Below are 14,435 nucleotides of genomic sequence, written 5' to 3'. Positions count from 1 at the left end.
TTTTTGGACTTATTGCCTTTCCTTTTCCAACATCCAGCAGCTATCAAAGCACTGACCGAACATCCCAACACACACACAAATGGCACATTCAGAGCAGTTCATACACTAACTCTTTTGTATGTGAGCTAAGAGAATCCAGATGCACGTGCCTGTTCACCTCTGTGTGTGTGTGTGTGTGTGTGTGTGTGTGTGTGTGTGTGTGTGTGTGTGTGTGTGTGTGTGTGTGTGTGTGTGTGTGTGTGTGTTTTCTAAGCGTGAGCTGTCTGTAGCTGACTCAGCTGATAGTGAGCACTTAATAGGGTCTGTCGGACAGATCCAACAGTAGTTTATTAGGTCTGTGGGCTTTCTGGGCACACATTCAGACCCTGCTTTCAGACTCAAGACTTTTTAAACCGAAATGTGTGTGATGAACATTTTGCACGGTTGCTATGTCATGGGCCTGTTATGGAACAAAACAGTGTTTAAGCAAACACGAGTTTGTGTGTAAACTAAGTTTGTGGAGAGGAAATTATTTCATCACTGTTTTTCTAGAAATATTGAGCAGCACAACTGTTTTCAGCATCAGTAATAACAAGAAATGTTTCTCGAACGCCAAATCAGCATATTAGAAGGATTTCTGACTAAATATAGCCTTGGTGAGCTTAAGAGACTTCTTTCAAAAACATCTCACTGCACACAAACATTTGAAGTGTAGTGTACAGTATGTGTAAACAAAGCAGTATGGCATCGGTCTGATTTCACCACTCAGCATTCATTAATTAACCTGCTTAAATCCTATATACATCAAATATAAAACTAAGAAACAAAAAAAACTATAAAATGATATAGTGAGTCGCGCATAAAATCATGAAATCAGAGACCCTCGAAAATTGTTACAGTTGGTCACAGGAGATACATTTTAGATGCATGTTACCACCAGGTGTAAACAGCAGTGTCTCCGTTTACCACTTATGACCGGATCACATGAGACGGATGTTAATGCCAGGTGTAAACGGGCCAAGGTTACACACACATGCCGAACAAGCAATAAAAGTGTGTGTGAAGTCTATTATTTGTCACATACACATAGTACATAGTAAAAAGGGCAGATGAATTCATATTTAATGTGAAACTGTTAATTGCATTATTTGTATTTTTTACTTGTGTGTGTGTGTGTGTATTACAAAAACACATGCACACCTGTTCACATGTGAATTTTAAGAATTTTCGCCATTGCATTTTCACACACACTTGCGCCATCCTACACACACATACACACTTTTAAACTATCTCTGCAAGCTGTGGATCAGGGCCAGAGGGGAAAGATGAAAGATCAGATGGGGGAGTTGGCCACATAAAAAGCCATGCTACTGCAGGGTCAAAAAGGCCACCTTTGTGAAGGTCAGAGTTCATCCAACCCTGTCGTGCTTCAGCACGTGTCCTGAGCAGGTGTCCTAGCAACCGAACCGGAGTGTTTGCTGAGTAAATATGCATCTGGGTGCATGGGCCCGAGCTCACTGGCACACACAGACTTTGATGTTGAGGATCCCGGTGGGTGGAGATGTGTGCTGGAAATGTGGAGCAGATTTTCCAGGGACTTTTTTTTGTTCTTCCTGTTTTTCGGTCCATGTGAAGTCAAAATAAATCTGTGTGTGATCTTTGCCACAGTAAAACAGGGAGCCGTGAGGGTTGGAAGCACATATGTAGATAAACATACATTCAGTTGGGACTTTGTAGGATTTGTCTTAGATGTGGTGTGTGCATTCACCAATGCCGATATTAATTTTCACACTGTTCCAGTTGTGTTGTTATTAAGGTTGCTAACTATAAACTTATTATATACTTTTATACTTTACCAAACTTTAACTTTCTTAGCAAGATAGCAAGATTTCTTCAAACTGTTGTTCCACCACGATGATAATTAGCATGAATGCTTGAAAGGTTTTCGCTAATGTGACAAGCCTGCATAGCTAGTAGCATTTGTGTTCACATTGATTGAGACATTAAAACTGATCGTAATGCCTCATTTCGAGCACAAATAAACTTATTCTAAGTCTAAACGTGACCATAAACCAGCAGTCTTAAACTACCAGCCCACAAATGTCAGTTTATCCTGAAATTTGACCATGCAAATCGATTTCTTTTTCACTTTTACTGTTAACCTGTAGTTCTCATTATTGTCAAACAGTAGCCTGTCTTGCAGATACAAGAAAGAATTTCAGTTCGGTATTACACAGCTTTTGGTGTGAGTAAGAATAATGTTTTTTAATGAAATTTAAAATACTTTTTATTATTTTATTTTACTTATTTATTTTATTTATTTTTAAATAAATGTTTTTCTTTGTGACACAGCTTCCACAAAAATAGTAAGTGTTTTAAACATCAATAATAATAAGAGAGCACCAAATTGGCATATTACAATAGAAAATAACCATTTAAAACTTGTAATAATATTAGTGCTGGGCAACGATTAATCTCATCCAAAATGTAAAAAAAAAAAAAAATGTTTTGTTTATATAATATATGTGTGTGTGTGTGCTATGTATAATTATTATGAATATATAAAGACACATACATACAGTATATATTTTGAAAATATTTACATATATTATATAAATATTTACATACATATAAAAATATATTTTAGATTCATTGCACACCAACTGAAATATTTCAGGTCTTTTATTGTTTTAATACTGATGATTTTGGCATACAGCTCATGAAAACCCAAAATTCCTATCTCAAAAAATTAGCATATTATGAAAAGGTTCTCTAAACGAGCTATTAACCTAATCCTAATCATCTGAATCAACTAATTAACTCTAAACACCTGCAAAAGATTCCTGAGGCTTTTAAAAACTCCCAGCCTGGTTCATTACTCAAAACCGCAATCATGGGTAAGACTGCCGACCTGACTGCTGTCCAGAAGGCCATCATTGACACCCTCAAGCGAGAGGGTAAGACACAGAAAGAAATTTCTGAAAGAATAGGCTGTTCCCAGAGTGCTGTATCAAGGCAGCTCAGTGGGAAGTCTGTGGGAAGGAAAAAGTGTGGCAAAAAACGCTGCACAACGAGAAGAGGTGACCGGACCCTGAGGAAGATTGTGGAGAAGGACCGATTCCAGACCTTGGGGGACCTGCGGAAGCAGTGGACTGAGTCTGGAGTAGAAACATCCAGAGCCACCATGCACAGGCGTGTGCTTTTGAAACAGAAACAGCGCCAGAAGCGCCTGACCTGGGCTACAGAGAAGCAGCACTGGACTGTTGCTCAGTGGTCCAAAGTACTTTTTTCGGATGAAAGCAAATTTTGCATGTCATTCAGAAATCAAGGTGCCAGAGTCTGGAGGGAAGGAAGACTGGGGAGAAGGAAATGCCAAAATGCCTGAAGTCCAGGGTCAAGTACCAACAGTCGCTGAAAAGCTTTTGGGTGCCATGTCAGCTGCTGGTGTTGGTCCACTGTGTTTTATCAAGGGCAGGGTCAATGCAGCTAGCTATCAGGAGATTTTGGAGCACTTCATGCTTCCATCTGCTGAAAAGCTTTATGGAGATGAAGATTTCGTTTTTTCAGCACGACCTGGCACCTGCTCACAGTGCCAAAACCACTGGTAAATGGTTTACTGACCATGGTATTACTGTGCTCAATTGGCCTGCCAACCCTCCTGACCTGACCCCCATAGAGAATCTGTGGGATATTGTGAAGAGAAAGTTGAGAGACGCAAGACCCAACACTCTGGATGAGCTTAAGGCCGCTATCGAAGCATCCTGGGCCTCCATAAACACCTCAGCAGTGCCACAGGCTGATTGCCTCCATGCCACGCCGCATTGAAGCAGTCATTTCTGCAAAAGGATTCCCGACCAAATATTGAGTGCATAACTGAACATAATTATTTGAAGGTTGACTTTTTTTTGTATTAAAAACACTTTTCTTTTATTGGTCGGATGAAATATGCTAATTTTTTGAGATAGGAATTTTGGGTTTTTTATGAGCTGTATGCCAAAATCATCAGTATTAAAACAATAAAAGACCTGAAATATTTCAGTTGGTGTGCAATGAATCTAAAATATATGAAAGTTTAATTTTTTCACAATATGCTAATTTTTTGAGAAGGACCTGTATATACATGCATGTGTGTGTATTTATATATATATATATATATACATAATAAATAACACAGTACACACAAATATATATTATGTACACAAAGACGTTTTATTTTGGATGTGATTAATCATTGCCCAGCACTAAATAATATTTCACAATATTACTGTTTTACTCCAGCCTGAGTAAGCATAAGAGATTTGTTTGAAAAGCAATACAAAATCTTCCCAACCCCAGACTTACCATTTGAATAACTTAAAATGAATTGCTGCTAAAGTAGCAATTGCTGTTCAACTGGTCCCTAGTAGCCCCCAGGTAACTTGAGTTTGAGACCCTTGGGTTAACCTGTGTGAGAGAAACATGTCCACGGAAACAAAGTCTTAAAGTCTCGCTTGAAGTTTCACTACGTGCTCTGTGCATGCATTTGGTTTGCACATCTGGTTAAGTTGGTGTGTAAATGCCTTGTGCAGAACGTGTCCGTGTTTCTGCAGGCCAGTCTTGTGCGATACAGCTGTATGTGTGTGGATTTGTGAGTTTTGTCGTCATGGTTTCTGCTGGTCTGCTGATGTTTATTCCTGAGCCTGTTTATCTCATGGTCCACGTGAACTAGACAGTAGATGATTGTGTTCGAGCATGTATGTGATACATACCGCTGCTTATAGCTTTGCATTGCCTGTGTTGCCAGCAGAAGCGGTATTACTAAAAATATCCCATAAACCCACTCACCTCCTCCTGCACCCCCTGCTGGATAACCTCCCCCCGCTTTGGATCGCTCCAGCCTGTCATGAAATGCAGGCTGCTCCTGCTGCACATTCCACATGGCAGAGCAAACCATCTCCCTGCAGAACCAAAGGGGGAGTATTCCCAAGCACCCTTTCTTGCTCTACAGCATGCAAATGATATGAAAAATATATGCATTGTTACATGCATACACTTCACAAAAGTTTTCCTTGCTAATATGCATGCATGTGTCTTTGTGTGCAATCGTAGTGCATATTGAAGTGTGCATGCAAGTCGTCTCCCAGTATTTGTTTGATTATTATGTATGGATAAAGTGTGTTTCCATGCATGTGTTTTTATTCCAATATGAGAGTGTGTGTTTGGCCAGCTGTGTGGAGGTACATTCTTTAAGCTCCTGCAGAGAGGGGGTTGGCAAACAGAGCAGGCGAATTCCAAATTCTGATTCTCCCTCTGAACATGTCCAGGACTAAACTGCAGTGCAAACCCAACAAAACTCACGTGGCTCTCTGTTTTTCTCTTTCTTTCTGTCCATCTGTTTCTTGTATAAACAGAAGTGAGTTTGAGTTGAGAAATTGCACATTTGGTTATTTTACAGTTTGTTGCTTTGTATTGTTTTAATGCTGTAATCTTGGGATTGGTGTACCGTGATGTCATAATAACATGATGCCAGCCCCGCCCCCTTTTGATTCCCACTAGTCTAAACAGGAAGCACTTTGGCTTCAATTTTTTTCAGAGTTGCAAATAAACTATATGTTTCTTGTACTCTTTCTTTTCACTCTTATTCCTTCTCTATTACAGATTGGGAAAAAGTAACGAGTTCAGTTGGAAGAGAACGGAAAGGTTTAGTTTTAGTTGCATGATCATCATAGTTGCTGTAGGTATTAGTGCTTTTGTTTGTAGAAGATAACATTCTCAAAATCTGAGACCCTCACAATGAAATCTGCATGTTAATGGCGTTCTGTCTCAATTGACCATTTGTGATTGGATATGGATGTTAATGTCAGATGTGAACGGGTGCGGAGTGCAGTGAGAAATGACTGTTTTTGTAGTCGTGTATAAGTAAAGGGTGCACTGCCACACACATGCCATCAGTGCTGAAGGTGTGTGTATGTTCATCAGGACCGGCTGACTGTGGCAAACTAGCACAGTGAATAGCACTTAACCTTCACCTCACATTCGCAGCGGGAATGTGCATTTTGCTGGCACGCATTAATAGATTATTGATGCACTCTTGTGATGGTTGACAGTCAGATGGAGGTGGAAATGGACCTCTAATTTCATGCCGATGCCAGACAGACAACACAAATACTAATTTACATCCTCAGAGGGAATGATTTCTCACGGAGAAGAGAGAGAGAGAGAGAGAATTAGACAAAAGCAAGAATGGATGAGAGAATGTGATAATAGAGTTTTCTCTATTACACCCTTTTCTTTCTCGCTCGCTCTCTCTATCTGTCTCTCCCTGGTCTGCATTTTGAACAGATGGGTTGAGGTATCAGTTTTTAATGAAAAAGGCAGTGTAAGAGTCACATGACCGTCTCTCACACATACAGGCGTTTCAAATCTTTGTGGAGCTCACACATAGACACTTAGTTTGGAATAAGATAGATGGTTCAAATGTGTGTTGTGTTATTGAATAATGGAATAATTGCATGTTACCTTTTGTGTTTTGAAGAAAGGAAAGTCGTTACATTCATTGACGTGAATACATTGTGGGCAAATTTGACCGGTATGATTTCAATCAGACAAAAGTGTTTACACAACATTTTAAAAAGTGTTAATGGAATCAGTCTTTATGTGTATTTATACTGTCTTTCAAAAGTTTGGGGTCGGAAAGATTTTATGTTTTTGAAAAGTATTTTACGCTCACCAAAGGTGCATTTATTAGATCAAAAAATATTATTTCAATTTTTAAATGAATATTTTCTATTTTAATAAATAAATATTAAAATGAATTAAAATTAACATGTTAAAATTCCATTTCTTCCTGTGGTGGCAAAGCTGAATTTTCTAGCAGCTGTTACTCTGTTCAGTCATTCTTATATGTTTTTTCATTGCTCAAGAAACATTTCTTATTATTATCATTGTTGAAAACAGTTATGCTGCTTAATATTTTGTGGAAACCATGATTCATTTATTTTTGTATCAGGTATCGTTGATGAATAGAAATTTCAAAAGAACAGTATTTATTTCAAATAGATTTTTTTAGTCATATTAAGTCATATTTTGATCAGTTTAATGTGTCCTTTCTAAATAGGAGCATTAATTAAAGTAAATATGAAGTAAATGTAGCTGTTACTTCTAAAATCTGGCAGTGTATTCATTAGTTGTTACTAATCAGCTCATAATGATTCCTAATGGGTTAACAGTGTTTATATGAATTGATTGACAGTTTTCTTTGAAAAAAGTTAACTTCATTTAAAGCTATGTCAAAAGACCGAAGTGGTGCATTGTGGGATGCATTGTTAGGAATGTGCTGATTGGTAATTGCACACAGCTGTGGCTCATTAGACGTTAATTGCCAATTAATCAGCAGCTCCTCATTGTGTATTTTAAGGGGAAATAAAGAAGGGGAATGAGAAGTTGGAAATGTTGAAAAGAGGAATTGATTTGTGACATGAGCAGAAGCGCGTGATTCTTACTTTCCTTTCCACCTATCACAGTTTCCTTTCTTTATGTCAACACTTGCTCTCTTCGCTCCCTCTCTAACATCTCTATGCTAGTAAAGGAAGAACAGTTGACAGAAGAGAGAAAAATATGTTTTTGTGTGTTTTATCTTTTGTATATATTGCGTGTATACAGTCTATGATAGACAAAGCCAAGTGACAATCACGTTAAATAGACTGGTTAGTCAGAATAAGAAAAATCAAACTGGTATAGTTTCTTTCAGACTTAGTTAATATGAAATTTTGAAAGATAATATAGTCTGTCAGGAATCACACTTTTACAGTGAATCTAAATATTATATCATGCAAGCATTGTAAAGAAGTTGTTAATTAAAGATGGAGCAGTGTAAACTACATCAGATCTGACTTGCTGACACACGGTTATTCGTCATGTGTGTCATTTTTTGTACGTCTGGTTACATAACTCCACAAAGGACTTTGATACCGGCAGCATTCCCTGACACACATTTACTTACAATCTCTTTTCTTTTGTCAATTGGCCAAGAGTCAAATATTTCACTTCTCCTTGGCACACGGCCACATCTCTGCAGTAATAAATCAATACAATGGAAATTATGTAACGCTTGGGCCAAAGGCACTGAGGACGGTAGTGAATGTGGCTTTATTTGGCTTCTGAATTCTCTCGCTCTCTCCCTCCCTTCCTTTCTCAGAGAGATTTTTAGAATAACTTTCGTCTCTGTTGGATCATGGGAATGGAATTCATGAAAGAAAGCTAAAAATAGCCTGCATTTTATCAGGGGACAACTTTTTTGTGTGTGTGTGTGTGTGTGTTTTCTTACTTTATTACTGAACAAGGTAAGCATGTCTTTTTTGCACCAAGTCAGCAGGTTTTCCATCCAGCCTCCTTTTTCGGGTCTCGCAGTGGAACGTTTTCTGCTGCACGTGGATATCCTCATCTGTTGTCCCCATTCAGGGTGCGAGTGTGTGCTTGAGGCTGATTCGAGGTGACACCGTAGGAAAAAAGTTACAGCACACAACAGCGGTTTCTTTATTTTCTATCTCCCACGCATTGAACACCATACATATGCGTATCTCACATATTCACACAAATTTCACTAGTGATGCATCCAAATAAAATCATGCATAAACACCTCTAGCTTTCAGCTGGATTCACTAATCCAATCACAGAAATTATTTTCAAATTAGCGGTAAATTGATAATTTCTGACATTTTCACTGACCAGTCACAGCCGCCAGCTATGTAGGTTTTTGCATTATCTAGAGTGCATGATGGGCAATATAATGCCAGTGTACACTACCACCGTTCAAAGGTTTGGGGTCAACAAGTATGCATGACTGTTTTCAACACTGATACAAAAAAAGCACCAAATCTGCATATTAGATCTATTTCTTACACCGTGACACTGAAGACTGAAGTAATGGATGCTGAAAATTCAGCTTTGCCATCACAGAAATAAATTACATTAGAAAACAGTCATTTTAAATAGTAATATTTCACAATATTACTTAATTTTAATATCAAATAAGTGCAGGTTTAAAATCAGTAAGCCTTACCGCCCCCAAACTTTGAAAACTGTAGTTATACGTGTGATCATTTTTATGATAATTAAGAAAAAATCGCTGAATAAATGAAATTAATATTTATGTAGAATAACGTTAATCAAGTTGAGACTTAACCTAAGATATAACTAGGCTCTTCTGGTTCCTGTTGAGTCATCTTGGTAATTTGGTCAGATAAATAAATTGTGAAAACATAATAAGAATAATCTAATCTGTATGAACCAGAATATAGGTCACTAATAAAGTTGTGACACTAATCGGCCAAATAAGAGAAGTAACTGCAGATAATTTCAAGAAATTCCACCAATACTGACTGACCTACTGACCTCCTTGACGTGTAGTTCATTTTCTCTCTGATTTCTGGTGGAAGCATTGAATACGTTGCACACTTAAAATATTTAATAAACAAGCATGCAAGGAAAGTGTATAACATCTGTGATGCATTTAATGGATTTCTGCAGGTGCCGGTGCATGATGCTCTCTGATTCTGAGATCACACAGAAATACTGGAAGGGAATGAGAGAATGAAATAAAGTAAAAGAATCCCTTCCGCTCTCCAGTCCTTTCTATCTGACACACAGGGAGGGAGAGGACGAGGCTAAAGAGAGAGAGAGAGAGGTGACAGGGGACGGGGGGAGGGGCTGTTTAGAGCCAGAGATGTGGAAAAAAAAGGAAGAGAGGCAGGCTGGCCTATAGCGGGGGTTGGGCTTAAGCGCTGTGTGTGTGTATGTGTGAGAGACCAGCTCCTTTCCTCTCTTTGTTTGACTACTGAGTGGAAAAAAGCAGAGAAAGAGTGTGTGTGTGTGAGTGAGTGAGAGAGAGAGAGAGAGAGAGAGAGGGGAGAAATATTGAGGGAGGAAAGCAGAGAGAGAAGGAGAACGAGGGAGACACTCTTTTTTTTTTTCTTTGGCTAAAATAGAAGGAATTCTGTTTTGTTTGGAGCTGGAAACCTGCATCCTCTTGACTGTGCCTGATTTTGCATGGTGTGTTTTTTCGTTTGCAAGCCCTGCTGCCGGTGTGTGTGTGTGTGTGTGTGTGTGTGTGCATGCGTGTGTTTGTGTGTGAGGGGGGCAGGTAGTCAAGCCTGCAGCTGGTTAAAGGGAAAATAAGAGCCGAGATTTTACCGAACAGACTGAACGAGCAGCTCTCAGTGTGGAATAACCTCAGAAACACAGGGAATAACACTGGGAAACACGGTAAGACACGCACGCTCCCTCTATCCACCGCTGCTGCTCTGTTTCTTTGTGCTTCCAGCAGGGCATTTAAACTGAACTCGTGAAAGTATCCGGGCTGCGTTTGGACAGCTCAGCAGAATAAAAACACAACACACAAGGCGGAGAGCGAGAGAAAGTTGCACTGCTTTTTCTAATTGGAATGCCGCACAAAGAAAGCTTGTTGTATGCACTCAGCCAAGCTGGCTCTGTTTATAATCTGATTGTCACTCACACTCTCTACTGCAAAGACTAGAAAAGATAAAACAGAAATGCTCTGCACTTTTCCGGTGTCTGCTTCCCACACATCCATATGGAAAAGCAGGATGTATACATGATTGTTCCTGACAAGATTCCTGTTCTGTTAGCGACTCTTTGTTAAGTGGGGTGAGTTTGTGTAATTGTTTTGCAGGTGTGTGTGTGTGTGTGTGCTGTCCGTTGTGGTCATAGGAAGTGGTGGTTATGGATTGTGTTAGTTGAGAACTAGAGTAAAACCCCGGCGGCGTGAGTGTGTGAACCTCCACTTCCTCTTGGCCGTGTGTCCGTCTCACACAACCCACATCCATTACCGGCATCCTGGAGTGTTTCGATCAATCAAGAGTCATTGTGCGGATGTGTGTGTGTGTGTGCGTTGCTGGGCGTGTATCAATTGGCTCCGCCCTTCATTAAAGCTCTCCACTAAGATAAAGAAACACAAAACATTGCCGGAAGAGCACACTTCATCATTGTCATCAGGTGATGTGTAAAACAATCGCACGGCCTTATCTGTCAGTATTCGGTTTCTCCAATCCTCAATAGCTCTCCACATCTCTCGTTCTCATTCTCTCTTATCTTCTTCCTCGCCCCATCCATCGGCGAAAGGCAAATTTCGACTGTCTCCTCTGAAACGAATTTGATGTAGTGTTGCCAGTGCCTGTTTTCATCAGAGCGTGTGCGTGTCGCCCTCAGGCCGCTTTTGCTTTTAGCCTACATTCCTGTTTGAGCTTCACTAGCTGCTGTTTAAGCTGAGCGCAATCCAGCTCTGTTAGCATTAGCAGCATGAGGACTATTATTACCCATAATGCCATGGTGATTAGCAGTGTGCTAATCTATTCATTAGCTGCTAATCTAATTGTCAGCACTGGGTTTATGTCAAAATACCAGTGAGTCCTAGATAACACAGTGTCGTCAAAAAAAAAAAAGGGAAATTAAAATAATGACCAGATTTTTTTCTGACAGTTCTTATGTGATTTGAAATTTCATTTTGTTGTTTACAGTAGTGAAAATATGTAATTGCTAAGGTATTTTGGCATAAAATATGCTCTTGTATTACTATGTAGTACCTTGCTGAAAAACCAGCCTAAGATGATTTGCTGGTCTTATTTGGTTTAAGCTGGTTTCCTAGGCTGTCCCAGCTTGGAGTTTAACTAATTAAGCTGAGACTTTCTAGCCTGACCAGCTGAAGTGTCCAAAGCGTCTCTAAAACCAGCTAAGACCATCAAATCAGTTTAGGCTGGTTTAAGTGTTCTAGCTTTCTGTCCAAGTCATGTTGGATTTGCCTCAGTCTCCATTATAAGCTCTGCCTTTATCACTCCCTGTGATGGGCGTTTGTTCATCTGCAGATGTGGTGTGGGTGTGTGTGTCCCCTGAACCCCACCCCCAGGACAGGCCTGGCTGAACGGGGGATTGTGCATTCATTGGAATGGAGAGAGAGAGAGAGAGAGAAGGGAGGGAGGCAGGAATGATTGAGTGGGCTGCCTGGAGAAGAAAAGAAGACGGGTGGGGGGGGGGGGGAGGGGAAATGTTGCTTGGCTGGTGTTATGCTCTTTGGTTGAAGGAGGAGAGGGGGAGGTGGGGAGGTATTGACACCCAGCTGGTTAGTTTGAGAAGGAAAGATGTGCAAACATCATAGGACGAGAGAATGCCCAGATTGCTGAAGAACAGGGTCATGTGTGCTTAAACATGAGTGAAAACACAAACATCATGTGACAGGAACTATTTGCACAGAAAAACTGCTAATAAACACTGACATGAATTGAAATAACCTGATATTAATACTAGTCAGTGTACTGAAACCTCATAAAATAACTTTTTATAGAATGTTTATCTATCTATCTATCTATCTATCTATCTATCTATCTAGGGTGGAAAGGTACACAGATGTCACGCTTTGGTACGTACCTCGGTTCGGGGGTCACGGTTCGATACGATTTCGGTACAAATTATAAATTCTCGAAACATATTTGATTTAGTTCACAGATAAACAAGGGGAAAAAAACAATGCGACACGTAACGTAATCTATATATGATTATCATATATTCACAGAAAGGAAACTCAAATGACAGAAAGCCACATCCTCTTTATTTTCTTTATTTTACAAAAGCACAATGCTTTGTTTTCATTATGAGTGTACACAAATAAAATCAGACCTTTATACAGTGATGCATTATTAATAAGACAATAAGTGTTTAAAGTTGATTCTGCTGGTATAAGGAAACAGTTGAAGTGGACGCATACACACACAAACACACAAAACACATCAGTTCCAGCATTGCTAACTTGAGAGCGCAGATGGTACTTTATCAAAATAAAATACAGTGAACCAAACATAAGCGTGTCACCGTTGGAACTGAAATACAAATCCTTTAATTTACATAGTAAATAATAGTTTAGCATTCAGATACATCAAAAATATGGAAGTATTATGGAATATTTGGATTTGTGAAGAATGAGAGAGGTAGGATACACGAGCACAAAGCTCTATTTCACAAACAGCTGAGTGCACAAGCCTTTAAAGTCACTTCTTTGTCAGTCTGTGAGAGACGCATTCAGAATCAGCACATGGTCACTGTCTAGTGGGATTTGTTTTCATGTGCGCAACTCACGGCATTCACCGTTCTTCTGCTGGCGGCTAGTTATCAATCAGGGTTGCATTGCTGCAGGCGCCCCCTTCTGGATCGGAGGTGAATTGCCTTTATTCGTTGTAAGGCCTCATGCACCGAACCAAGATTTCCGTGACGGTTCGGTACGAATACATGTATTGTTCCACCCCTACTATCTGTCACTACTAGACACTACAGTTATATGTGTGTCTTTTCAATAACACTTTGGCAGTGTAAACTCTTTTTATCATGGCAGTTGCTGTGTCTGTGAACTTGCAGTGTGCATGGTTTCTTGGTGAGATCATGTTTAATTTGTTTTGTTTGTTGAAGTCACAGAGATGGGAGGATAGATGTGAAGAGTACATCCGTCTCCACTCAGTCTCTCTTTTTATTCAGAGTAAGGCGTTTCTGTCTCACACACACTCTCATAAATTCCTTATTATCATTAGCGTGCAACTCGATCACTCCAAACACACACCTGTGTTTCCTGCGCCTCCTTTGTCTCGCTCGAGTCTCCTGGGAATGAGGTGGTACTGACACACACATGCACACATTCTCTTGAGTAAACAACCAAAGCTGTTTTTCTAAGAGTATCAAGTTTATTTATATTTAACAGCATCTTTGTTCTGTAGCATGGAAGCTACAGTGCTTTTGTTTAAAAATATGCTGCAGAGATTCTGACAGATTTATTTTATAATATCATTTTGGGTTTATGGAGGGTTTATAAGGAAAGCACCATGACAACCACATGTAAATCATATATATACATATATATATATATATATATATATATATATATATATATATATATAGCTAGACACACAGACATGGTTTAACCCTTTATAAAATGTTCTCAATTATCTCAATGCACTTCAGTGAAAATCTAAGAAGACATAAACAGTGTGCTTTTTATGGTTTTTATTGTGGAACTTTGCCAATATTTATACATTTCCACAATCTTTACCCCCATCTATGTTACACGTTTAGTATGCGTGAATCTATTTATAAATCGGTTTAGTATGCCTTAGTATCCAGTCATTTTTCTGTGTGGGCGGGGCTACCTGGTGATAACAGAAAACTTGGAAGTGAAAGATTTAATTGCTTTTCATGACAGTGTTACTGTCAAGATGTTCTAAATTCCATCAAAACGTTAAATGTGAAAAAATATTCCTTTGTTAGAAAGTAATGCTGACAATAGAGGGTTAAAAAAATCCAAAGCAGGGACTTCACACAAAATCAGCTTTATAAACACTCATAAACACAAACACAGACTGTGGTTTGAGTGTGTGTGTGTGTGTGTGTGTGTGTGTTTCTGTCATCTTTAATTCTCTGTTTGT

At 39.2% G+C, this 14,435-nt stretch overlaps 1 protein-coding gene across 3 annotated transcripts in view; it reads left to right on the top strand.

Annotated features, from left to right (window-relative positions):
- Positions 1–14,435, top strand: part of LOC109100062 (lysine-specific demethylase 6B-like) — an 80,924-nt gene that overhangs the window by 31,541 nt on the left and 34,948 nt on the right. For 2 of the 3 annotated variants that reach the window (XM_042727000.1, XM_042726998.1), the window contains exon 1: positions 9,822–10,221. The exons of the other annotated variant lie outside the window; for it this stretch is intronic. The gene's annotated coding sequence lies outside the window, so the exon portion shown is untranslated. Of the gene's footprint in view, positions 1–9,821; positions 10,222–14,435 lie in introns of those variants that run through there. 3 annotated transcript variants of the gene reach the window in all.

This window comes from Cyprinus carpio, chromosome B7 (assembly GCF_018340385.1).
Source record: "Cyprinus carpio isolate SPL01 chromosome B7, ASM1834038v1, whole genome shotgun sequence".
Classification (NCBI taxonomy): Eukaryota; Metazoa; Chordata; class Actinopteri; order Cypriniformes; family Cyprinidae; genus Cyprinus; species Cyprinus carpio.
This window is presented reverse-complemented; position numbering and strand designations above follow the sequence as displayed.